Below are 26,336 nucleotides of genomic sequence, written 5' to 3'. Positions count from 1 at the left end.
TCACTTTAATATAGGTTACTGATTAAACTCAGAAAAATGCAGCTTAAAATCTTTGCCAGGAACTTGTGTGGACTTATTCCCTGTTCCCCCCCACCCCCCTTGTTCTGATTTGTTTTGTCACAGGAATGAAATGCAGATAACTCTTTAGAAAACTTTTGTAGGAAAAGCGCCTCGTGTGATCTGGAACAAAGACGTTTTATAATCAGATTTATCAAGCTGCGAAGAGGGAGTTTTAGTGAACGGAAGCAGCAGCATTCTGTCACCAGGAAATACTCCTTTATCCAGAATTGGTAAGTGAAAAGTGGCATTGCTCCCTAATAGATATCATATGTGTGTGTGGGAATTGAAAAATTGTTCACAGACCCCTAACAACTGTGTTGAACAGAGAACACATAAACAGTGAGGAGTTCTAAAAAAGAGCAGCACGAGAATACCGCATAAGACTGAGAAGAAGCCAGGTAATTAACAAAAATGAGCTGAGTGCTATCAGTTTAGCTAAACATATGTAATACAGCTAGATTTGGTTGTTTTATTTTTTCTTGTTAGTGGAGGAGAAACATAAAATCAGAATGGGCTGTTTAGTAGAATTGCGACATTAACTTTCCATGGATGTAGATTTCCATTTAGTCTGAATAGCATGTATGAAATTTGAAGGGATGCTTTCAGAATTAGTCTACTTGCCCTCCTTTCCTTTCCTCTGCATTAAGATGTCAAGTATTTAGTTAGAACCTTACAAGATGAAAGTTGTACAAAATGAAAGTTCAAGTAATGCGTCGGAAACACCTCTCCTGATTGGGAAGGGTAGATTACAATGGCAATAGATTTTTGTTTTTTGTTTCTTACATTTGTGTCACGAATTTTAAGTTTGTTCTATTGGATTACATTAGTACAGCAAAAGGGGGGTTATTTCTATCTATATGGTTCATGACATTTTGAGAGGTTGTGATTAGTAGTTCTTACTGGTTTCGTATGCATGTTCCTGCCTGTTGAATTCAGTTTTCTAATCTTGAATCTGAGCTGCCTTTATGTTAAAGCGTTCTAGAAAAAGACAATAAAGCTTTGAATACCTGTGTTATATACAACAGGTTCCTGTTCATGATGTATAAGGTAACGCAATTTTATTTTAGGCATGAATGTCTAATTTCTTGATTTGGCTTCTTAAGAATATACTGAAAAGGTTGAATAGAATAAGAAAAAGAACATTAGAAAAGAATGGTGGGTGACTGCCTGATTTTACTAGTTTCTTATTGGTCAATAGAAGTAATCATGTGATGTCTACCTATAGAAGCAAATGGAAAAAATTTTTCTTCTTTAACTGCTAACAATTATATAGGCAATTTTAGCAATCTTCATTTATTAATTTGAATATATAATTATAACTGTTATTAATAGAATAAGTTTTGGGTAATATAGGAAATAATAATTATTTCTTTCTTTTTAAGCCAAATTGGAAGTTGAATCTACTTTTGGTTCCTGTTCTGTTACTTTCAAAATCTTAAAATCCTTAACTCAAAAGGGAAAATGTATAATAAAACAGGATAGCAGTGCTGAAATTTCTCTCTCTTAGCAGTGGAGTGGGATGAGGGTGGGGGAGGGAGATGAATCTAGTGAGATATATTAATTGCTTTTTCCCCCTCTTGTATACTTGGATAACTTTTGAGATCATTTTTCTCAGACTAGCAGCTCTCAAGACTTTTGCATAAGTATTTATTCTTAAAGAAATAGAAAGACAAGATAAGCACGGCTCTTAAGGGCAGGTCCTCCAATAAGTCAGGAAACTGGTGATCCAAACTTGTGAATATGACAAGTCAATTTGATTTAATTAAGGAGTGGCATTAGTTTTCTTGAAGCACATGAATTTATAGGTTTTTAGAGTCTTGAAGACAGAAAAATGGCAACAAAGCATTAAGGTATTTACAGGTAATTTATATTCAACTGCTAGCTTATGTTTTCAACTCTGTATTTCATGTAAGTAAATACTTGGGGAGAACATGATGATTTAATAATCTGGATAAATACTGCCGTGCCTGTTGGAAAAAAGCCTCTAATTTTTAGGTTTTCCTCATCCATTTAAAATCCATTGTTTTGAATGACAAAATGGGATAGAAGCAGGTTGGAACAGTAAATGCTAGAAAGTATATCCCAGAAGAATTAACTGAGAACTTCATGTTTTCAATTCTATTTGCCGTTCTCTGTTCTCAATTTATTAATTTTTAAAAGTACATCGAAAGTGAGTAGCATTACTTGCTCTGAATTCTCCTCTGGGGTCATTGAGAGTATTCACATTTTCGTATACCCTGTTAAAAGATATTAATGCCATGCATATGCCTTTGTCTTTGTGGGTATGTAAAACAACAAACTGAAGGGATCTGGTCAAGAGACAGACCTCAAAATAATTTCTCTGAAATAGTGTTTGAATTCGCATGTTCGGGAATGTAAATGCTTTCCCTTTGGGCTTGTTTCCTAAGTTTTTGGTGTAGTATACAGTTTTACCCAATTAAATTTTTCTTTTGAGGTCTGTATATGTATGGGTGTCTATATTTGATTTGAAGGGGGAGTTTTAATCATTAGTGAAACAAGTGGCTGTTTGTTAGAACCCAGATAAGCCTCATAGTGTTGTTCCTATGACAACTGAGTAGTTGGGTGTTGAAATGTAGCTTTAACTTCTTGGTTTGGAAATGTCATTCAGACCTCCCACTATAGTCTCATTGAGTAGGAGGATAATGAGAAGGGGAAAAACCATGAAGCAACATAAGTATCTCCGTTCGTTTCATGTCTTCCTGACTTGTCTTTGTGTACAGGATTGCCATGGGAGTGGTAAACATAGGTCTTGAACAAAGCAATACTTCAATAAAAAAATACATGAAAAGGGTCAGAAAAGTTGGGGAAGATAAATAACAACACATGGGGGCAATAAAGAGGCAAGAGAAATAGGCTTCCATGGGTTTCTGCAAATCCTTTATCCAGTACTGACCAGCAGTGAGAACATCTTGAACCAGTTATTGTATAGCTCTTCAAGAGCTGTGAATTTCCTTAAAATGCAATGTGGAGAAAATTCCTTTGGTAGCAGGATGGTTTACCACTTTGGCATAACATTTATTCATCTCCCCCAGGCAGACTACAGAGGATACTGTGTTCTTTTAAGGCACATGTTTTTAAACCAGTTGTTCATTTGTCATTTAATAGCTTTTGTCTTTTTTCTATGGGAAAGACAAGGTTGTACTATTAAAATAGTGATAAAATTTAAGTATTTTATTCTATATTCAAAAAGTGCTTTTGAAAAGTACTTAGAAAAAGATTGTTTGAGACCTGTTGTTTGTGGAAATGTCTGTCAATGGAGAATCTATGGAGCACTGTATTTGAGGAGAGGGATTGTTCAGACTAATATTTGGCATAGCTTAATTATGCAGTTGTTGATTTTCCATGTCTGAAGGTCTTCCTATTTCCTACTCCTAAATAGTTTTAAGTATTTATTTGGTTGCTAGAACCTCCTGAAGTTAGAAAGAAAAAAACTTCAGTGGGGTTAGTCTCTTCATAAATATATGCCCACCATCTCTTCTGTAATCCAAAAAGCTCTGAAAATCAAAAGATTTTCATGTAACAAATTTGGCAGCAAATCCTGACCTGAACTGATGTGAAGCTAATGATAGTCTTTGTTTAGCTCGCTCAGAATGAATCTTTGTATGTTTTACTGTAGAAGTATTAATGTGTTTGATCACGGAGTATTGTTCCAGACTCCCCTAGAGGTTTATATACTATATTGAATAGTCAACCTATTACCTTTATAAAATAATATTAATAATCAATCTGAGTGTCAGGTAAGCATTTGTGGACCCATAATTACTGACATACATTGAGTTCATATTATATGCCAGGTACCGTTCTAAATGAATCACTGGCATCTAAGAACAGTGTCTGGCACATAGTAGGTACTTAGTAGACACGTTTTGGTAGGAACTGCTTTACACTTATTAAATTATTTAACTCACAAAAACAGTATACAGGAAGTAGCGGAGCCAAGATTTGAAAGCAGACAGTCTAGCTCCAATCTGCTCTTAATGATTCTGATGCAGGTACAAGAGAGGACTGGAGATGTGGCACTGGACTTCTTAACTGAGTCAGAGGGGGTGTTTGAGTGATTTACTTTATTCATAGTCACCCTATACCTCCTACGATCAAGAGCTGGTGGTATCACCACTATGGTCATTAACTGGGGCTGTGGTTGAATGCTTATAACAGGTTCTCCTGGGTGGGAGTGTAGGAATTCCAGGGGTCTGAACTCTCCTCACAGGCTTCCCAAGGTGATCTCCATCAGTAAATCAGCCCGACTTTTTCATCTTGAAAAATTAAGACATAGGAAATAACTCTTTCCTTAACCCTAAGGAAGTTTCCTTGAACAGTGGGAAAAACGTTTTTGTAGACATTCCTTAGACCCCTTACCCAGCAGGAGGTGTGGAATCAATAAAGAGGGCATGGGTCACCTCCAAGGTTGTGAGCTCCCTGGCTTGGGAACTACACTGGGACACAGCAAAGCCTCTTGGGAGAAATCAGGCAGCCCATGGAGCTTCAGCTGCATGACTCTTTGAATTCACAGAAGGATACCTTTAACAGTACTTCTCAAAAAATGTATATAAGGCATGTCTCAAGTCCCTATATGTTTCTAGGGATAAAAAAATTCATTTCAAACTGATGGCAACCTCCCCATTCTATTCCCCAGCTTTCTATCCTTCTTCCTGCTTAATTTTTCTTCTTAGCACTTGCCTCTGTCTGACATATTGTATGTCTTACTTATTTATTCATTTGACATTTTAATTAGACACTAGCAGTATTGTTTTCTTTGAATACATTTAAAGGTCCTAGATTTATTTCTTTTTGATGTTCATCTTCTAACTCATTCCCTCCTATCAATCTCAGACTGCTGTAAATAAATGATTTTTTGCCTTTTTTTTTTACTATTATCATATTTATTTTTCTTAAACAAGCTGTACTGGTTATACAGTCTGAATTTGGAGAATAGACGTCTTCATTCAGGAGGGGAAATTGAGCCAAGTTTGAATATAATCATTGGGTAACAAATCCAGAAGATTAAGTTACTAAGGAGAACATGCAAAGTAAACACTTGCATTTTATGAACTACCTTCAATTTAAATAGACAACTGGGTAACTGTATATGACATGTTTTGGGAGTAAGACCTGTTAAACCTACCTACTTCCTACTGTTTTCATTTGAAAAATAAATCAATTATTAAACAGTTATTCTACACATTAAAGACTGTAAGTGATTTAACCTTGAATATTTCCTGACTCAAGTTCTTAAAATCCTCAACTGTAACCTCTTGTTTTTCAACCCCATATTTATTCTAGTTTATTCTTTCCAACATATTTAGGATAATCTAAAACATAAAGTAAAAAAGCCCCCACATATATTATTAACTATAAACAATGTGGTTATGTAAATGCATCATTTTAGTCGATCTTTTTTCTTTAGCCTAGTTCTTTTTTTCTTTTCTTTTCTCTCTTTTTTTTTTTTTTTTTTTTTTTGAGACAGAGTCTTGCACTGTCACCCGGGCTGGAGTGCAATGGTGTGACCTTGGCTCACTGAAACCTCCACCTCCTGGGTTCACGTGATTCTCCTGCCTCAGCCTCCCAAGTAGCTGGGATTACAGGCACACACTGCCATGCCTGGCTAATTTTTTTTTATTTTTTATTTATTATTTTTTTTATTTTTAGTAGAGACGGGGTTTCACTATGTTGGCCAGGCTGGTCTTGAACTCCTGACCTCGTGATCTGCCCACCTCTGCCTCCCAAAGTGCTAGGATTACAGGTGTGAGCCACCGCGCCTGGCCTAGACTAATTCTTAAAGGAACAGATTAGATACATATAAAAGTTGAATTTAGTATGCTTTTGTAAGTTAATATAATGATTGGGACATTTTGTTTTCTTAGCTATGCTTTATAACAAAATAGTTCTAGTTACTTTCTTTTAAATGGTTACTAAAGTAATAACTTTCTTTTTAAAAACATAGTATAACTATTTAAGGTAGACTATGAAGAGTAGGCTGAGGTTTCATTTTAAATTATCTCCCCTTTCTGCCATGGAAGAGTTTAATTCCCCTGATGTGCTTATGGTATTGAAAGCCCATTGTTGGTGTTGGCATTGAAAGAAAGCTTAGTTTTTCTGCGTTTCCTAAAAGGAGAGGGAAGAAAGATTTTTAAAAGTGAAAATCCATTGATTTTTTTTCTTGATTAGGATTTGTATAATTTATCTGAAGTGAGACTAGAGTTCTTAAAGTTGAGAGAAACAGTAAATATGTACACGCCCGGCAAAACTTTGCAGGGAACATTCAGAGTTCGGATTACCTGAAAAAAATCTTGAAAGCTTCAGACATTTTCCAGAGAGTGTTAGTGTGTGAAAGTGGTACCCATGACCCCAAGAGGGTGTCCATTCACAGCCTCCATTGAAGTAGTTTACTCCCTAAGAGGCCCAGGCTTTGGAAATAAGTAGATTTGTGCTTTAAGCTCCCTTTGCCCCTTGCTAGCTGAGTAAGCTACTCTGCTATTTCCCTGAGCCCCAGAGTGTAGAGCATCAGAAGTAGTGCACAGGTTTGTTGTGTGAGATAACACATGTAAAGCACATGCTGTGGAACCTGGAGTAATGGTGCTTAACACACTTGCATTCCCTTCCAAAATCCCTTTAGGAACAGACTTCTTCAGTTTAGTCCTAAAGCCTGTAGATCCATGCTAAGTGATATGACTTTTTTTCACATCAGATTAAGCAAAACACTGATGATGGTGACTGTCGCTTATTGTGCAGTTACCATGTTCTGGACAGGCACTGTTGTAAGGGCTCTACCTGCATAGACCCATTTTTCCTCATGACAAACTATTGGTGCAATTATCATGCCCATTTCATAGATGAACACACAGAGGCACAGAGAGGTAAAGGAACTTACTTAGGGCCACTCATCTGTCATGGAACCAGAATCTAAATCCAAATAGGCTGTTGCCAGTACAGATGGTAAGTACATGTACTTCTGGCAGGAAAGCAGAATAAAAGTTGACTGAACCTGAAAGTCTCGGAAATGGTCTTCTCATTTCTATTCTGTAAAGTGTCACGTCTTCTAGGCCTACCTCTGTCAATATTGAAATACAAAATTAACTTTTTCTGCTTTTTATTTCACAAATCAACGGGAACAGTCTTAGTCATTTGTGTTTTATGAGTTTTAATTAGGCCACTGCAGTCCAGGAGGGGAATTCCTTGTTTTCAGTTGATCTCATATACTAACAAGTTTAATCATGTAACTTCCCCTATTTTTTTCTCTAATGTTTTCACTTGCAAGTGGGGGTGGGAGGGAGAAGTATGTTAGCATTTGAGTCCTAGGGATGCACTTACATCAACCTTTCTGGAAATTCCTTCTTGCTGGTATAGAACTAATCCATAGAAAAATGAAATGTGTAAGAATCTGTATTTACTAATATTTTTCTTCTTTATCTCCATCTAGTTCTGGATATTTTCTGGAGGATGGGGTAAAACTTCTAGATAAAGAAGTACAGGAAGCCATCTATGTGCATAAAACCTTATGTTTGGGTGTGGACTTAATTTTCAGAATATGGGAAAGGGGTTTCACATTGAGAATTTCCTCTTTCAGATGTAGATTGAGAATTTTGACTTAGAAGATGAGGGCATGTTATCCTAGCCCGTGGGTTCAGAGTGCTTGGAAATCTCTTTAAAAAAAAAAAAAATCCCCTGGCCTTGGACTGAGCCTGCTCTTGGGGGATTTATTAATCATGCCAGCCTTCATTCTTTCCTTTGTTTGTTCATTCCTTCATTTGTCCATATTCTCGCATAAGTCGTTCAACATCTACCTGCAAATAGGTGAAAGAAAGGATGGGAGTGAGAGTCCGTCAGGGGACGGGAGAGGAGTAGCAATAAACTCACTCTATGTTCCTTTCACCTCACTGACTGCATCTTGTATCTGATTGTTTGCCCCTTTGGAGACAACAATATTTCACAGACAGACACTCACAACACTCATGAAGGTCTTTAAGCATCTTCCTTTGGGAGCCGCATTTCTTTTTTTAAAGTGAGAGGAGAAAATGCTTGTGAGGGAAAAACAGTGCAGAGAAATGGTTTTTCTTTCTTTCTTTTTAATGTTGGCGGAAGAAGGGTTCATAGTAGGGAACGTATCAGTAAATATAATCTAAGAGCACCCATGCTTTCAAATAATTTCCTTGTTTAAAGATATTAAGTGCAGTAGTGTTTACAATTAATGATCACAACTAGTTACAGTTTGCTTTGTTCTTTCTCTACTCCTGCTGCTTCACCTGACTACGCTTATAATAAAATAACATTAAGAGACAACAAAGGCCATCACAAAGATGTCTTCAAAAATAATTTTAAAATAGAATTTTAATTAATTTAAAGGTAAGAAGTGTTGCCATGCCCTCAATCAAATTTATTATGACTTTTTGAAAATATCTCTAAGTAAATATATAGAAAATGAGGAATGAACATAGGGGAGGGCTTTTGGAATTTATACTACTATTCTTTCAAAAAATATTACTCGTCTCCATGTTGCAGTTAGGAATACGCTTCCTTAAGACAGAGTCATTATCTTTACTTGTTATTTAAGTCTTGATATCACCTCCTATAGTTTTTGAAAGACATCACTCTTCAAGTTGTCTTCAATGGCACAAACTATACCTGTGCATTTTCTGAAACAAGTTTGACCATACCAGCAAAGGCAATGAAAATGCTTTGTCTTTCAGCATGAAATGTGAAGTCTACATTATTAGCGGGTATATATGGCCCAAGGGAAGAAAATGTTAAAGTAGATTTAAAAACAAAAACAAGATCACTCACTCTCTAAAAGAATGTCTCAGTATTTCAAGGCTCTTCTCTCTCTCTGTGTTAAAACCAATAAGGAGGCCTCAGGACAAGTTAGGTTGATAATGACAGTGAATATCTACCTTTCTCCCCATTCCGTTTGACGTCCATACTCCAAAAGACCTTCCCTTATTTTCTATGCATGGGTAGCAGGGAGATTATAGAGAAACTGTTCTTTTTCCTGCTTTCTTTTTTACTGCTGGGGGAGTGATCACTTTCCTACAGCTCTTGTCCACCTGGCCCTTGAGGCGTTTGGAGTTTTGGTAAGGTGTTAACAAAAATTGTCTCAGGTGCCAACTAAATTTCATAAGCTTATAGCAGCACAACAGACTAAGACACCACATGGGAAATGTACATTTTACAAAAATATATTGTACGTCTACCATGTCTACCATGTGCCATACAGAGTTCTGGGTCTGATAATACAGCAGTGAATAAAGTCCCCGCTCACATGGAGGGGGTAGGCTGATGGTGATGGAACTCATAAGTATACAGCAGGTGTTAGTAAACACTGCAGAGAAAAATAAAGCTGTGTCAGAGAGAGAGTACCTGGGGATCAGGGGTAGAGCGACGTTAACCAGGGCTAATAGGAAGGCCTCTTTGATATTATCAGGCCAGTGAGGAGTCAGCTGTGGGAGTGTCTGGAGGAAGAGGATTCCAGGCAGAGAAAATAAAAAAGTAACTGCAGTAGAGACGGGAGCAGGCTTTGTGTGTCCAAGAGACAGATCATGGCAGATCAGGTGGGACTCTGTTGGCCACAGTAAGAAGCTGTTTGGAAGGTAGGAAATGATAACTAGAGAGAGTGAAGATGGTATTCTGAGAGTCTATAGATTTATTGTAGGGATCCCGGAGAGTCGAGCCCCTTGTGCCTCATAACTGGAGTGTTTACAAGCCGTGTAAGGCCTTCTTGCAGTAAAACGCTACTTTTGTAATTTAAATTATTATGCTATGAAAACCTTAGCAAAGATAGATAAAGTTGAACTATTTGAAGCACAATTACAGCTAAAAAGCGCAAAGTGGGCAATTCTTGCTATCACATCTACTCCTCAGAGAGATGTGGGGTACCTGAATGTCTAACTGTGGAATGTTTTGATTTGATTTAAATTTGCCAAAAACTCATCTTCCATAAGGCATATCTTTGCTGATTTTTGCACTCAGTACCAAGCAGTTTAGAATTTTGAACTGAAGGGATTTTAAATCCATGTTTCAAGTGCTTTCATTTTAAAATAATTCTTAGTTTTATGTTCAGTCAGATGATAAGCTCCTTTTTAAAATTCTGTATGAAAACTTACTGTTTGGTACAGGTTAAGAAGTCTTGTTATACAGTACTTATTTTATTGGAGGTACAAAGAGAGTGTGGAAAAATAAAGGCAATTGGCCAGGTGGGAAGGGTAAAATTGTTTTATGTACCTTTTCTCTTGTAAAGTTGTGTTAAAAACATTTTTGTAATTTCTTAAAGGTAGAGTTGATTGCCATAATTTGATTGCAGCCCCCTGTCGTTACTTCACTATTATACTCTGATACTAAATGCCCCTTACTAAATGTAAGGAAATGGGCAAGTTCTGTCATCTGGGAGTTTACATGTTAAGAGACATTGCACGGGTGAGAACAGACATAAAATGTATATGTAATTATATCGACAACATACAGGGCTTAGAAAGGAGCTTGATAGCCTTTTATAGGTGTCGTCCAGGTTTATCTTACTTGAAATACTGCCTGAGACTCTATACCTAATTCTTATCACATAGCCTGACTTTCTATTAGTCAGTGATAGATTTGGGTTGGGTTAACCCTCATATTCTTTTAGCAAGGGACCCACCTGCAGAAAAGAGTTATTGGTTTTGTCATTTATAGTTTAGTTCAACAAGACCGGATTTCCTCACCGCCTTTGGCTGAAACTGACTGACTAAATCAGTTTCACTTGTGGGGTAGAGAAATGAGTAATTTGGGAACATAGAGTGTTGTGTGGAGGAGAGCTTAGTTTGCTCCTCTTCATCCTCCCCTTAGGTAAGAAGTCTGCATTGAGAGAGGGAGAAAGATTTGGGACATCATGGGGAAACTGACCCCCTTGGGTGAGCCACATTGGGAATTAAGAGAAAGATGTAAAAATGGACCAGGAGAGGATGTACAGAAGCCCCAGGGGAGCCAGAGAATTTCTGGTCCTAAGCTCAAGTGTCAGCCTCAGTTCTGCCTAGCATCTTGGACATGCTGTCCCTGCTGGCTTATCTCCTGTAAGACAAGGGGCATACTCCTGACTTACTGAGCATTCCATCTCAGAGGAGCTGGGAGGACAAGGAATTCAGGAATGGACTTTCAAGACAACATCTAACCCGAGTCTTCTGCAGACATTTCTCTACTGAATCTACTTTCTAAGTGTAGATTAATGTCTAAGAGATAGACATTAAGTTTCTTTTTCTACCAGCCTCTGACCCCCTTGCTTTGAGGAAAACACATGTGTTGTCCATGAAGTGGTGAGTTCTGTTTGGTCCTTCCTCTAAGATTGGTCTGGGGCTTGAGCCGTTTTGCCCCATGTGCTCTGGGATTTCCCCCAGTTGTCCCCCCATATAAGTAGACAACTTGCTGTCTGTGTTCTAAGACCTTCATATTTTTCCCTTTGACTTGAGTCTGTTCTGGAACAATTGTGTGGTGGCTGGGCACTGCAAAATGAGTCAGTTCCTGCAGTTTGGTTACAAGTTCTCAAAAAGTATTTCAGAATGTGGATGTGGTCAGCAGAGTCATTTTCCAGACATCTAAAAGGAAACCCACATCAACTGTAACAATTGAGCTATGAACCGATGGCTCTACACAACAGAATGGGGCCTGCTTTTCCTCAAAGCCTGTAGGTGCCCTCAAATCTAGCATTCTCTATGGATCGGAAAGGAGAATTCATCTTCATGCTTGTAGATCACATTTTATCTGTTACTGTTGACATAAAAAAATGCGATAGAGGTTTTGGCCTTCATCACCTTTTGAATGTGGGCACAAATTTGACATAAGAAATAATTAGTAAAATGGAATCTATGGGATTAGAGTATAATTAGTGCAAAGTGTGAAATGTGGCTTAGGGATAGACGCTTGGGTAATTGAACTAATGCACGAAAGAGAGGTTAAGATGGTTTGGGTACCGACAGAGTACATTGAAATATGCTTATTTGGTTTACTAATAGTCTGAACCTGTGCAGACTTAGCAGCAATACTGATAAAATATCATTAAATCCTTTTCAAGCTTTAAAAGAAGTTCAGATTTGTCATAACATTTGGAGAATATTTTCACTCCACACAAGTTTTGGAAAATAATCTTTGTGAATTTTTTTATCCTCTCGGGTATCATGAATTGCAAAATTTTGTTGCAGTTCTCAGTTACCAGTCTTGCTCCACTCATTAAAACTGATGGCATTTTCAATAATAAGAAAACAAAATTTAAAAATGGGTAAACGATTTGAACAGACACTTCACCACAGAAGATACGCAAATGGCAGATAAGCACAAGAAAAAATCTTTTCAATGTCATTAGTGAAACAGAAGTCAAAACCACAGTGAGGTACTGCTACACACCTATCTGAATGGCTAAAATTTAAGAAGCCAGCCATGCCAACTGTTGGTAAGGATGTGTAGGATTTAGAACTCTCATGTAAAATGATACAAACATGTCAAACATACACCTGTCATATGATTCAGCTGTTTCACTCCCAGAGAAAAGAAAGCATGTGCTCACCTGAAGACTCGTACATGAATATGCATAGTAGTTTTATTAGTAATAGCTAAAAGCTGGAAACAATCCTAATGTCTATCAACAGGTAAATGCATAAACAAATTGTGGTGTATCTGTATGATGGATACTACTCAATAATAAGAAGGAATGAACTATTGATACCTTCAATAACATGGATGACCCTAACCCATGAGAGTCATATCATATGATTCCATGTATACAGAATTCTGGAAAATGTGAAAGCAGATCAGTGGTTACCTGGGGTAGGGGAGATGGGGGTGGCAAGAAAGGGGTTACAAAAAGGCCCGAGAAAACTTCCGGGCTGGTGGATAATTTCTGTCTTGTATTGTTGGTTTCATGGGTGTATATATGTCAAAACTTACCAAATTGTACAATTTGAATATGTGCAGTTTATCGTATGTCAGTTATTCCTTAATTCTTAAAAAAAACTTAAAATAAGAAATCATTGTTATAGTAGATGGAAGGCTTTAAAATGCCCTTATTTGGCAAAATCAGCATTTCTTGGGGGGAGGGGGGAACCTGATAGAGTTTTAATGGTTTGAGGACAGAAATACGACCTTCTAGTACAGATGAGAAACCAAAGTTAAACAGTGAACATAATAAATGGGATCTCTTTAGTCCCTTTTGTTTACAAAGCATTTGAACAAGTGGTTCAGGAAGTATCTTTTCCAGCATGGTGGTTCCAGCTGCCTGCCCGACTTCTAAGCATTAGCACTTAAACAAACTTACTGTAGCAGTCTACCGTGCAATGTGGCTAAGACATCCAAAGTTCCTGTGTTCAGATTGCAAAGATAAGACATGAAAATCCCCACTTTCAGATTCTATCATTGTTGGAGAAATAAATCTCTCATATTTACACAGTGCATGAAAATTTATGTATTTCCAGCTGTATTGAGGTATAATTGACAAATAAATTGTATATATTCACAGTGTGCAATATGATGTTTTGGTATATGTATACATTGTGAAAGGATTACCACAGTCAAGCTAATTAGCATATGTATCACCTCACATAGTTATCTTTTGTGGTGAGAAAGTTTTAAGATTTTCTCTCTTAGCAAATTTCAGGTATATGATGTAGAATTATTAACTATAAAGTATTTTCATAAACCTCATCCTGTGAAATCCTTTCAATGGTCCTATTACAGGTAGGGTCAGTATTATCCTCGTTTGCTTTGGCAGCAAACTGAGACCCAGAGAAGCCAAGCTACTTGGCCAGGAATACAGAGCCCCCATCTTCTTGCTCAGAAATCACCATTCTAACTACTACACTTTGCTTCTTCCTCAAACTATTGTCATTGAGTGTTTGGCTAAGACTCTTCACTCACCAATTTGTCAGGTAGTTATGAGAGTTCCTTTTTAAAAATATGAGATGTTCAAGATGATAATTCCCTCTAATCCTCTGTTTCCCCGTTTCTAAATGGGTAATAACACAGCCACCAGCTTCCCAAGTTTGTGACGCTTACACGTGGAAGAGTCATGAAAAGTGGGCAACTCTGTGTACCCAGTGGGTGTTGATGTTACTGTGTGACTGCCCTCTTTGTTCCTGGGTTACTGATGACACAGTACTGAGTGGCTTTGCAAACCCAACAGGGAGACGTAGCAGTTTAGTTACATTAGTTGCCCTATAGCTTCCTTCAGAATTGGAAAGTTGCACAATAAGAAATCCTATGTACTGGATTATTTTAAATTCTTCTTTAAAGGACACTAAACCATCATTAGTTGGGTCCCAGAGACTCACCAAACAGAGCTTAGAGGCAGATGCCATTGAGATTTACTTAGCTAACAAGATTGACCCATGTCTGGCATCCTCCTTTTCTCCTTGGTTGTGTTGCCTGCACATCTCTCCTCCTTATTCTTCATCATTTTCGATGGCCTTCTCTCTTCACTAGCCCTCTAACACACTTTGGAAAAGTTTTGTTTTTTTTTTTAAATAACTATTTGATGTATTGGCAAAATGAGCAATTTTCCTGAGAGTTCTCTGTCCCGACTGGCACTTCTTTTTTTTTTTTTTTCTTTTTTCATATATTGATTTCTTTTAAATTAAATTAAATTTTTTAAAATTTCTGTTGATTTTGGGGGAACAGGTGGTGTTTGGTTACATGAGTAAGTTTTTCAGTGGTGATTTGTGAGATTTGGGTGTACCCATCACCCGAGCAGTATACACTGTACCCAATTTTTAGTGTTTTTTTTTTGAGACAAGTCTCACTCTGTCACCCAGGCACGAGTGCACTGGTGCAATCTCGGCTCACTGCAAGCTCCGCCTCCCGGGTTCATGCCATTCTCCTGCCTCAGCCTCCTGAGTAGCTGGGACTACAGGCACCCGCCACCACACTCGGCTAATTTTTTGTATTTTTAGTAGAGACGGGGTTTCACCGTGTTAACCAGGATGGTCTCGATCTCCTGACCTTGTGATCCGCCCACCTTGTCCTCCCAAAGTGCTGGGATTACAGGCATGAGCCACCACACCCGGCCCCAATTTGTAGTATTTTATCCCTCACCCGCCTCCCACCCTTTCCCCGAAGTCTCCAAAGTCCATTGTATCATTCTGGCACCTCTAAAACCAGACATGATGTTTTCTTGACTTCGGCTTGAGAGTTCCAATTTCTAACTCTAATGGATTTTAATCTTAGAAAATCAGGGGATATAATCATATGGGAGTGCAAAGAGTATAAAATTTTGTCTAAGGATGACAATCAAAGGGAGCCCTATTTTTTTGTTTTGTTTTTCATCAAATCCTCGAATTTATTCCATCCCTGATTCCGTGGTCCTTCATGGCATTCATAGGGGCAGCTGTGAAGAAAAGTGGTAATGTACCTGACGACTCTCTCCTGTCGGTGTCAGGGTTGCATTTACTATTACTGATCCCAGTAATAGGATGAGTTTGATCTCTCAGCATAAAAAGAATGACCGTATTAGGGATTTGTTTGTTCTCCAGACTACAGAAAGTTTGATAACCAGAGTAGGACTTACTGGAGAGATAATGTCAGAATGAATAGAGACTGTCTGTGAGAAATTTCAACGGGCTCAGTGCTGTTACCTACTAGCTAGAAATGGGAAGCAAGGGGATGAATGTGAGGTTAGGGGCATTGAGTCAGGAAGAAGATCAGGCAATTCTGGAGCTAGGTAAATTGGGATCATTCCTGGCTTGTCACATCTACGTGGGACATTTAGGCTATCCATGGGCTGGATACCTTAGGAAAGTTCCTTCTGGCTCTGGGACTCACTGCTCTTTCAGCATTGCCAATTTACATCTAGTGTGTTCTTGTTAGAAGTGGAAGGCTCCTCTTCATTTCTGAGCTCCTTGCGCCCTGTCATTTTCTCTGTATGAGAGGGTTTTGCTATTCCTTTTTGAGTGAAAACGACTCCCATAGCATATTGCCATTCACACTCCACCAGGTGTCCCCTTCACACACACACACACACACACACCATTCTCTTGTCCTCCCTGAGCCAGTCCTTTCAAGGTTATATCATCCTTTAGTGCCAAGTACCTCCCCTGACCTCTTTCTTCACTCATAGAAAGAGGAACCAGATTTCCCCTGTGTGACTGCCATCAATACAAACAGCAGTTTTGTTTCTGTTATTTCCCCTTTCAACCTAGTGATAAAGTTTGCTGTTGCTGCTCTCCCCACCCCGCACAGGAAGAAAGACTTCCTTCCTTCATCTCTTGACTTTGCCCAGGCCTATGAATAATCTTCGCTTTGTCATGGACTCCGGATGCTCACCTTTTCTAACATTTTTTTTAAACCTCCAAGAGTTACTCCTCAGCCTCCTTCCCTTCCCCACCTTCTGGTTTTCCCTACCTGGTAAACTTCTTATTCTACCTAGTTAATAGTGGGCGCCCATGAAGCTCTTGCCTCATTGATGAGTATCTGGGCGTTGGGCTTCCCTATGTCCATTTTCTCTTCTGATGTATTGACTGACGTCTCTCTCCCTGGCTCTTTTCTCACTTGCGGTGGTGCTCCCTCTTCAATATCCTGCTTCCTTTTTACATTCCAGACTGTCATGTTGTAGACCATCTCCAATTGTAAGCTGAGTGCTTGATATTTTGCCATTTTCCTCTTTGTTAGTGTTTTGAATCCTAATTTTGAATCTGATTTTTAATTATATTGATGGTGTTTTTCTAGATACTTATATTTTGCTCTATAGAACTGTCCATACATTGTCAAAAAACCTTCCACTGTCAGCACAAATACAGTCCAGCATCAACCAATAAGGAGAGAAGAAGGGGGTAGAAGGATGCTGTTGTGCTATTATCAAGGCTTTGCATGGTCCTTGGGGTGTACTGAGTTATTTCCTCCAAAACAGTTGAGGTTTCCTTACAACCTGTTGAAGAACTGATCACACGTCCACTATGTGGCAGCCACTCTGGGAGCAAATACTGGACTTGTAGGTTAGGTCTTTATACTGTAGTCTTTCTTCGTAGTTTTAAAATATCTATTTCCCCTCTTTCCCTTCGTTTAACACATTTTAGAACATTCTTTCTTTAAAAATCTTAATTAGCGTTTCCATTTTCTCTTTGTTACACAAGTAGAATCCATGTTTTCATCCTGTTCCTCTTTGCTGAAGTATGTGTGTGTGTGTGTGTGTGTGTGTGTGTGTGTGTGTGTTTTGTACCTGATAGGTCGGTCATCAAATAGCATCTGCGGGAAATACATTTAGCCCTTCATCATTTAAAAATCATTTTTATTAGTCTTTCCGAATCTTCACACTTCTTCTGCTAACTATCTTCCATTCTCTTCCATTGTGGTGTGAGCTATTTATATAAGCCACTTAATTTTAAAAGTCCACATACTGTCATAGAACTCATAATAATTGATACCTAATGTGGTTGAGCTTCTGATAACCATCATAAGCAAAAGAAACTGTATATATGGATGTTCTCTTTCTGGTCTTCCCTCATTACCTGTTCATTTGTCTTAGTTTTATCATTTTACTGGAGTAGATTTTATTTCCCTGAGGACCCTTCTGTGCTACAAACCTGTGATGGTACACAAACACACTCTAAGACAGTGCTTTCACTAGTCCATACTTCTGTTAAAAGGAACATACACTCTTTTACAAATAGCATGATCTTATAAGCACCCGCAAATCTTACAGAAAGCTACCATAAAACTAAGAGAGAAAGCAAGAAATGTTTAAAGGATGAAGAAATACAAGAGTTTCCCTGAATGGAGATAGTCTTCCACTGTGTGTGTGTGTGTGTGTGTGTGTGTGTTTTGTTGTTTTTTGAAATGTATCAGTATAGGTGTCAGGCATTTTACTGTCTATTCACTCACATTTCTTTATTTGACAAATATTTACTAAAAGGTGACTATGATCTAGTGTACTATGCTGGTACCTGGGGAATCTCAAAATTATGGTACTGATTCTTACCCTCAAAGAGCACATATTCTCACAGGGAGACACATTTCTAAACAAATTGAAGAGCAACGTGTCTTGTGTTTCTGGCTGAGACCACAGACTCAGTGATCTGGGAACCAGCCCCCAGTAGTATGCAGCTAACTTTCCAGAGGAATCCAGGAAGGTCCCTTAGCATCCTATAAGAGAGCTGGGCCTTGCAGGGAGGGAAGTGCTTGTCAGGCAGTGTTCAGAAGCCAAATTTTGCTCCTCCATCAGTCCATCTGAAGAGAGGGAAACTTGATGGGAAGATTCAAGGAAGACGACACAGAGAATTTTGTACCATAAGAACATTGTATGACAAAAGAAGTTCTGTACAGTGCCAAAAGCAGAGGCTTGGTAGAGATCTGATTATAAATGGAGATTGCAATGGTAGACATGTGTGATGTTGATGCCTTCAGAAAATAGCACAAGGCTTAAAAATGAGACCAAATCCACAGAAAGGCCTCGGTAATAGTATAGAGTAGTAATGGGTTAATTGTCACTAAATAAGTCTCTAAGTCATGAATTCTTGAGAGAACTGACTGGTTTTTCTACTGTTCACAAGCTCAGAGAAGTTACTTTATTTTGACGTCCTTCTTTTATTTTTACTTATCATTGATGGAATGCAAATTATTTTCCTCTTTCTTTTATTTAAAAACGACAAGAATTCCTCACCATCGTTGCACACTGCCGACATTGTATGTAGAGAATGCCTTAGGGATTTCTTCCAGAGTGTGGGGAGAGGGACAAAGAGAGATATATATGTACATGGATTTAGGGCAATCAATTTCTGAAACTTGTCCATAAAAAGACTGTTTGTTACTTAGGTTAAAACTATCCTTTTCCTCTGAGTGTTTGCAATGAGTAAAATGCTTCATGTTTTCATCTATTGATTGTTTAAAAAATGTTGTTTTTCGTTGAGAAGGATTAAAGGCATGCACCTAATTGTTAAATATTAGTTTTTAAAAAACTAGTCTGAGTCTGTCTTTATGGGCTCTGAGTGGTTTCACCTTTAGAAGCTTGTTTTAGGATCTTGTGCCAACCAGTCCCTTCTCAGGCCTGTTCAGACTAGAATTATCTGGCAGGGGCAATGTCTTTTAAAAAAATGTCTTCAGCAGGAACGTCCCAGAGAATGTTCACCTCAGTCTTCAAGTTGGCTTGCGGAGCAATTTACTAAATAGAGAGATGTGAGAATCAAGTGACCATCAGCTGGTATAAATGTTTTTGGTCAGTGTAGTCACAGGATCTCAGGTATGCAAGAGCTGGACGGGTTTCAACCACGTGCCCGGTTATGGTGATACCCTGGCTCAGTTGCTCTAACATAACATAACACAGAAGGAATCCAAGTTCATAAGAACATACTTTAATTAGACACCTGTATTTAAAAGGCTGATTTCTCCTCTAGCATAATTTCACCCTGTGGCGCACTGTGTATACATGGGTGCATTTCTTCCCTGGCCTACAGTTAGAGTTAATTGGACTTTTTGTTCTTAACGGTGTGGGAGGCAGTTTTTTTTTAAAAAAAACAGCTTTATTGAAGTATGATTGATAAAGAACTGCACATATTTCATGTGGATAATTTCATGAGTTTGGATATATGCAAACACCTATGATACCATCACCATAATCAAGGTAATGGATGTATTCAACATCTCTCAAAGTTTCATTGTATCCCTTTGGTTTTGTGTCTGTGTTTGTGTATATGTTAAGAATCACTTAACATGAGATATACACTGTGGGTGGCAGTTTTTGTTCACTTCTAAAGTAAACTCTGACTTCATTAGAATAGTGGACTGGCTTATGATCTGTCAAATCCCTAAACATGATTATGATAGAATTTGACTCTATTCCTATTTAGTTACAGAAAACTACTGGTGCATGAACAAAAATATGTGAAATATCATGGATGGGGTTTGGGGGGACATGTGGGGCCAGACTTTGTGAGGTTATAGAAAATCATGGAACTGGAAAGCATCTGGAAGTTCTTTTACTCAAAGAAGCATAGATTCTTTCACATTTGTGTTAAAAACAGTGAATTAGACAATTTCGACTTGGTAAAGTTAGCATTCTGGCAATGCTGTGAAATTGTTCATCTCTCTTCATTTACTTCCACATATAGTCCCTAGGGTCAAAATTTCTTTCTAAAAATGATAATTTCTAAAGTCAGAGATGCTTTTTGGGGGCAAAATAGAATTGTCCAGGTAATCAGTTTAAAAGACAGAGTAATCCTACTCTTCCTTCAGTAGAATGACGCACGAAGCAGCATTTCTTTCATTTCCAGTAGAACTTTGATGCGAATGTGACTTTTATCTCTCTCAGTGTAGCTTTAAACATCAATGGGTTTCTTTACTTCTTGGTTTGGTGTATAGGTTGCCCCTGTTCTAACTGTGTGGAGTGTAAGCTCTTCAAATTCTAGGTTAACATTTCAAGAAATGGTCTTTATCCCAGTTCAAAGCAGGCCTTCCAACAGCAGGTGGCAGGCTTAACTTTTAATAGTCTTTCCCTCCCTTTAAACTCTTTCTCATACCTCAAATAAATGGTCTTTAGCCAGAATGTATGGGAGTTTTTGTTTATTATTATTTTTGTTTTGTTTGTTTGCAGTGTGACTAGGACTTGAGCAGAAGTACCTTGGTTACAGTCCTATCACTCACCCTTGGGGCTTAGTTGTCATCTTAATTGTTAGATAACAGAATTATATAACTCAACATTTCTAGTTTGAACCTATTTCTTTTCTTTTCCTTTTATTTCTAAACTGAAAATGCATTATTGGTTAATATTCTATGGTGTTATATATTCTACATATTCTATTCTTTGTGTTTTTAATAAACTTAAAAACTGTATAGTATTGTTTAGTGGTTGACACTAATTTACAGAATAACCTTTAATAAAATTTTATTTACAGATTTTCCTATTTGTATTACCTAGATTAAATTTAAAACAAGGGGCAAAAGACCACCTTAACTTTAGTACTAGGATGTGGAGAATAGATGAGAATTAAAAATTTACCTTTTCTCATCTAAATGTAAAGATTTATAAAAGATAATCTTTTGTATTTTGGCATTGAAAGTGACCACACTAAACCCTTGCCTCAATTTAATTGTTAGTCTTATTCATAAAAGTAGAGTTATGAACAGTTAGTGTTAGTGGTTTATGAAATGTAAGTTTGTGTGTTCTACAAATGCTTTATTTTACATTGAGGGTAAGACTTAGCCAAACCTATGTAAACGGTCTTTTCCCCCACTTCAGTATGTATGCTCTGGTTTGTAGGCAGTGCCAAAATATACTTCATAGATGGGATTGGCCTTAACTTATTTAAAGAGAAAAAAAAGCAAGCAATCAAAAAAACCCCTGCTTCACCTTGTAAATTCCACCCTTATCCTCCCCCACCAAGAGCTAACCACACTGGTGAAGCACTATTATTATAATTTGGCAAGTGAGTTGCCTCTTAAAATTAGACATCTGTGATTAAATAGTTAAATCATTCCCTAGATATGTATATATTTAGAGCTCCCAGAAAGCTGGTTATCTTTTCTTATAGCTAACACATTTTTAAAAAGCCACTTTTCTCTTGGTGATAAATATGTGTGTGTCATACTGTGGTATAGCTACATGTCCGATCAAATGGTACTAGTTTCCAATTGACAGTAGCTTTATTAAATCTTTTCTAAGTGATAGCTGAAGCATTTTAAATTCATAGTAAAGGATTCTAAGACGTGTACTTGGAGAAAAGTTGCATAGTCATTTACCTTCTAGAATAATCCTAAAAGTAGGAAACAATAATTGGCCATGTGGTCATGTGCTAATAAAAGAACACCTTGTCCAAGATACCAGGCTTTTTCCTGTTTCAGTGCTTTTTGTTCTGACTCTTGCCTCTCCCTGTGGTGTCCTTTCCTACCCCAGGTATGTACATGATTCTTCTCCTCCTACTTCAGGAATCCACTCAAATGCCAGGCCCTCAGTGAGGCTTTTCCTAGCCACCTAATCGAAAATAGCATTCCTCTTAACTGTTTCATTACTCTATGAAATGACCATCCATATCTATGGAGGTTTTTTTCAGTCTTTTTCTACCCTTTCCTTAAATCTTAGACTTAAACTTCCGTGAGTGCAAGGATTTTGTTCAGTGTTGCATTCCCAGTGCCTGGAATAAAGTACGCAGAAGTATTTCAGTAAGGTACTGAAAGGTACTTATTGAAGGTACTCAGTAAGTATTTCTGGGGTGGATAAATGAATAGTAAAGAGAACACCAATCCTGTGACTTACTTTGTTACCTGCATTGTATCATGGGAGGAAAGCTTGGAACTGACATAGTAGTGAGCACCTGCTTTGAATATTTGTTATAATATGCATTTTCTGTAATTTTCTTTGGTGTTTGAGATATTTGGTAAAATAACTGTATTATCCTCAGTTCGTAACAGGAAAGAATTTTTTAACTGCAATTTACTTTACATATGTGCATCATTGTTAGATTACCCAAGTTAAAGTGACAGGAAGCAACAAAAATGCTCCAAGCCACAATAAAATCGTAGATTGGTTTTTTGTTTGCTTGTTTGTTTTTCTCTTGTGTATATTTCCATTTTACTGCAAAACATACCAAATAATTGATTGTAGATTTTGTCACAAGGAATCATGTATGCTGTAGAAGTATAGAGATTTTCCACTTTTTTTGTTTGCTGCTGTATCTCCAGCACCTAAGAAAATATGTGGCACTTTATTTAATGTCACTCAGTCAGTATCTGTTGGATAAGTAAATAAATCCAGAGGTTGTTTAAAATTACGTACATGGGAATATTGTCAAAATGTCAATTCATGATCCAAAGAAAATGTGCAATTGAAATCTGATATCTTCTTTTTTCTTCCACAGAGCCCCTCCCGAGAAGGCAAAGGATCACCCAGCTGCTGGAAGGTGTAGGTACCCTCAATGGCTCAGTAGCCAGTGTAGATCCTGTCTTTCGTAATCAGCAGCTACATCTGGCTACTGGGTCTCTGATGGCATCTTCTAGCTTCTGCTTCAGTGCCCTGAGAGAGATTATTGGGCAGTCTTTAATAATGAAAACTTTACCTTGAATTACACACACACACACACACACACACACACACTCATACACACACAAAGAGAGAGAGAGAGACAGAGAGAGAGGAGAGAGTCAAGTTCTAGGGTGTTAAGTCCAACATTATCAGCTGGGGCTTGGGAACCTTCAAGGTTTTATGAATGATGAGGTCTATTTGCTTTCAATACTACGAGGGGGAGGAATCTGGATATTTATCCATGTTTTACCTCTTACCTGTTTTTGTTTTACCTCTTTTTTTCTCTTTCCCCCCTATGAAAGGTATCATTTAGATAGATCAATCTATTCATCTATCTACCTACCTACCTATCTACGCCTACCCATCCACCCATTTATCCATCCACCCATCCATCCATCCATCCACCCACCTGCCCACGTACCTACCAGTTTATCTATCCGATCTTCCTTCCATCCAGCTTTTTCATCTCTTGACTTTTAGATGGCATTTTCAACATGATGTCATGATTAAATGATGACAACTTGATGATATGATGGTTTAAGGAAATTTTGTTGGTAGTAGGTAAGTCCCAGCATGTCTGACTGTTGGTTTTCTTTTCCTTGTGGTAGAAAAGACAAATGCCAATTTTGAAATCTTGAATGCAGTAGGCAGTTGTGTTGAAATAGTACGTGAGAATTACTTGCAAGCTGAACATCCAGGTCTGGGGCATGAACCTGGCATACAATGTAGATTTCTGTGTTCGTTAGGCAACAGCTACATTGTCTGCTGGGTTTCAGGCTACCTGGAAACATGTTCTCCATTGGCTGTCTCACCGATGCTACCCCTATAATGTTTCTGAATAACTGTTTTCCAGGAGGTATAAACCAGTGGAGTTTATCATTGAATAGAGTGCAGAGAAAGGACCGCAAGAAAGCTGATCACCTCAGCAATGAATGATTTCAATACGATTTCACCCAAATGGTCTCACACACCAGCCTAGTAAACCAGAGATAAGGTGTAATGTCATCCTTCCTTCCTTCTCCCTGCCTCAACTGTCAAAGATTGACAACTTACATGTTGTTTACTTTTTGGCTTCTATTTCTGTTCATAATTATTATCAGAAGGCATAGCACCCACAAGCCTAATCATACTGCCTTACAACCTTATTCCTCTTCATTTTGTCTTCTCACTTACCTGCAGAAACCCAGTTTATTTTTGTTCTCCCTTTACCACACCAGCCTTGTAACTGTTAAGAATGACCCTCAATCTCACTGGAATCTGAATCACTCAGGAATTCAAGCAAACTGGATGTTTTAACCACTGTTCAGCTTTCTTATGGAATGACAGAGAACCCGTAAAGATAAAACACCAGTTTGCAGGAAGAAAGGAAGAGAATGGAAATTGCTTCTGGAAAATACTAGTTTTACAATATGTTTTGTTTGTCTGCTCTCTTAAATAAACTTAATCCTATAAACATTTTTTAAGAACTAGCCATTAAGACTGTTAAGTTCTCAATTATAAAGGAATAAAATGTTTTAAGGAGGATTTATTTGCCCTTGCTTATATGAACTGCATATTTTTAGTAGGAAATCATGTAATTTAAATTAGTATTGATTAACAGATTTAATGTAGAAAATGGACATATAAAGAATACAAGGATAAATGTCTACATGTAATAATGGATGGTAGTGATATAATGCATTTTTGTCATCCCATGCTGAATTCAGTAAAAATAAAGCTAATGACTTGGAGCTTTTAAAAGATTGTACTGTTCTCTGTGTGTGTCTTTTGGCTTCCTACTCACCAATCAGTTCTATTATCTATTCTGTACCTGAGCCACTGGCTTTTGTGACCCGGGAAGAGAAAGTAATTCCCTTTGAGATGTTTGACAGGCTTTGAAGAGAAATAAGTGGCTCTGTGCAACATGGTTATGTTTAATAAATCATAATTACCAAAGGGACAGTTTCTCTTCTCCCATGTCCACTCATACTTTTTTTTTTTTTTTTTTTTTTTTTAAAGAGATGAGTTCTCATTCTGTCATTCAGGCTGGAGTGCACTGGTACAGAACTCTTGGGCTCAAGTGATCCTCTCGCCTCAGCCTCCAAAAGTGCTGGGATTACAGGCTTGAACCACCATGCCCAGTCCTCCACTCCCTACTTCTGATGTTCTTTGAGTCCCTTTGCCTATCATTAAATGAGAAGGTGTTGACAGTGGTGCCAGGTGTGAAGAACTCCCTAATTCCATTGATAAGTTTACATTTCCCTCTCAGGTACAAGTATTGGGTTGATCCTCAAAGCAAGATTGAATGTTGTGATAATATAATAAGAAAAAGACATATTTGGTCTTCACCCTCAGTTCCTGGAACAGAGCTCCTAAAACTGTCATAATTTTCTAACTAATAGAGGTGATAGCATCTTTTGTTAAAATATTTGGTCTTAGGCCCCTGTTCCTGACACAAGAGCTTCTAAGATCCTTGGACTCTCTGGAGTGATGAGTGTCTTTCTGTATGCTAACAAGATAATGAGATGACTTGGCTTAGCCGGGAGTAGAGGTAGTGGCAAGTTAGCTTCAGGATGAAGGCTGGTTGTCAGAAAGACCAAGGTATGATTAGAGGGTTGGAGCTTTCAACATTCAATCCCACCCCTGACCTCTGACAACTGAGTTGATCACTGTCTTACACTGTCTTAGTCCATTCATGCTGGTATAACAAAGTACCCGAGACTGGGTAATTTATAATGAACAGTAATTTATTTTCTTACAGTCCTAGAAGCTGGGAAGTCCAAGGCCAAGGCCTTGGCACTCAGTGTTGGGTGAGGGCCTTCTTACTGCTTCTTCATATGATGATGAACGGGCAAAAAGAAGATGAATGCTGTGTCTTCACATAGGAGAAGAGAAAGAACACACTCCGTCAAGCCCCTTTTAAAGAGCCCTAATCCCATCAGTGAGGCCTCTTCCCTTGTAACCTAATCACCTCTTAAAGCCTGTACCTCTTAATACTATCACACTGATGACTAAGGTTCAACATATGAACTTTGGAGGACACATTCAGACCATAGTGTCTGGCTCCTGGCCCCCCAAATTTATGTTCTTACGTATGAAATATATTCATTCCATCTCAGTAGCCCCAAAGATCTTAACTTGTTCCAGCATCAACTCAAAAGTCTAGAATCTCATGTAAATCAGATATGAGTGAGACTGAAGGTAAGGTTCATTCTGAGACAAATTGCTTTTGTGCTGTGAACCTATAAGGTCAAACAAGTTATATACTTCCAAAATACAATGGTGGAACAACCATAGGATAGACATTTCCATTCCAAAACAAAGCAAT

General features: G+C 38.0%; 1 long non-coding RNA gene and 2 other non-coding genes across 3 annotated transcripts in view; all 3 read left to right on the top strand.

Annotated features, from left to right (window-relative positions):
- Positions 1 to 24,776, top strand: part of LOC129529690 (uncharacterized) — a 40,562-nt gene extending 15,786 nt beyond the window's left edge. The window contains exon 2 of the long non-coding RNA XR_008675241.2: positions 124 to 24,776. This is a non-coding gene — a long non-coding RNA (uncharacterized lncRNA). The remainder of the gene's footprint in view (positions 1 to 123) is intronic.
- MIR222 (microRNA mir-222) lies at positions 22,895 to 23,006 on the top strand. Its single transcript, NR_106305.1, has one exon. It is a non-coding gene; the product is annotated as a microRNA mir-222 (primary transcript).
- MIR221 (microRNA mir-221) lies at positions 23,717 to 23,826 on the top strand. Its single transcript, NR_106258.1, has one exon. It is a non-coding gene; the product is annotated as a microRNA mir-221 (primary transcript).
- Positions 24,777 to 26,336: the final 1,560 nt, after the last annotated feature.

This window comes from Gorilla gorilla, chromosome X (assembly GCF_029281585.2).
Source record: "Gorilla gorilla gorilla isolate KB3781 chromosome X, NHGRI_mGorGor1-v2.1_pri, whole genome shotgun sequence".
Lineage (NCBI taxonomy): Eukaryota > Metazoa > Chordata > Mammalia > Primates > Hominidae > Gorilla > Gorilla gorilla.
The sequence above is the reverse complement of the archived record's forward strand: the minus strand, read 5'-3'. Positions and strand labels throughout refer to the sequence as shown.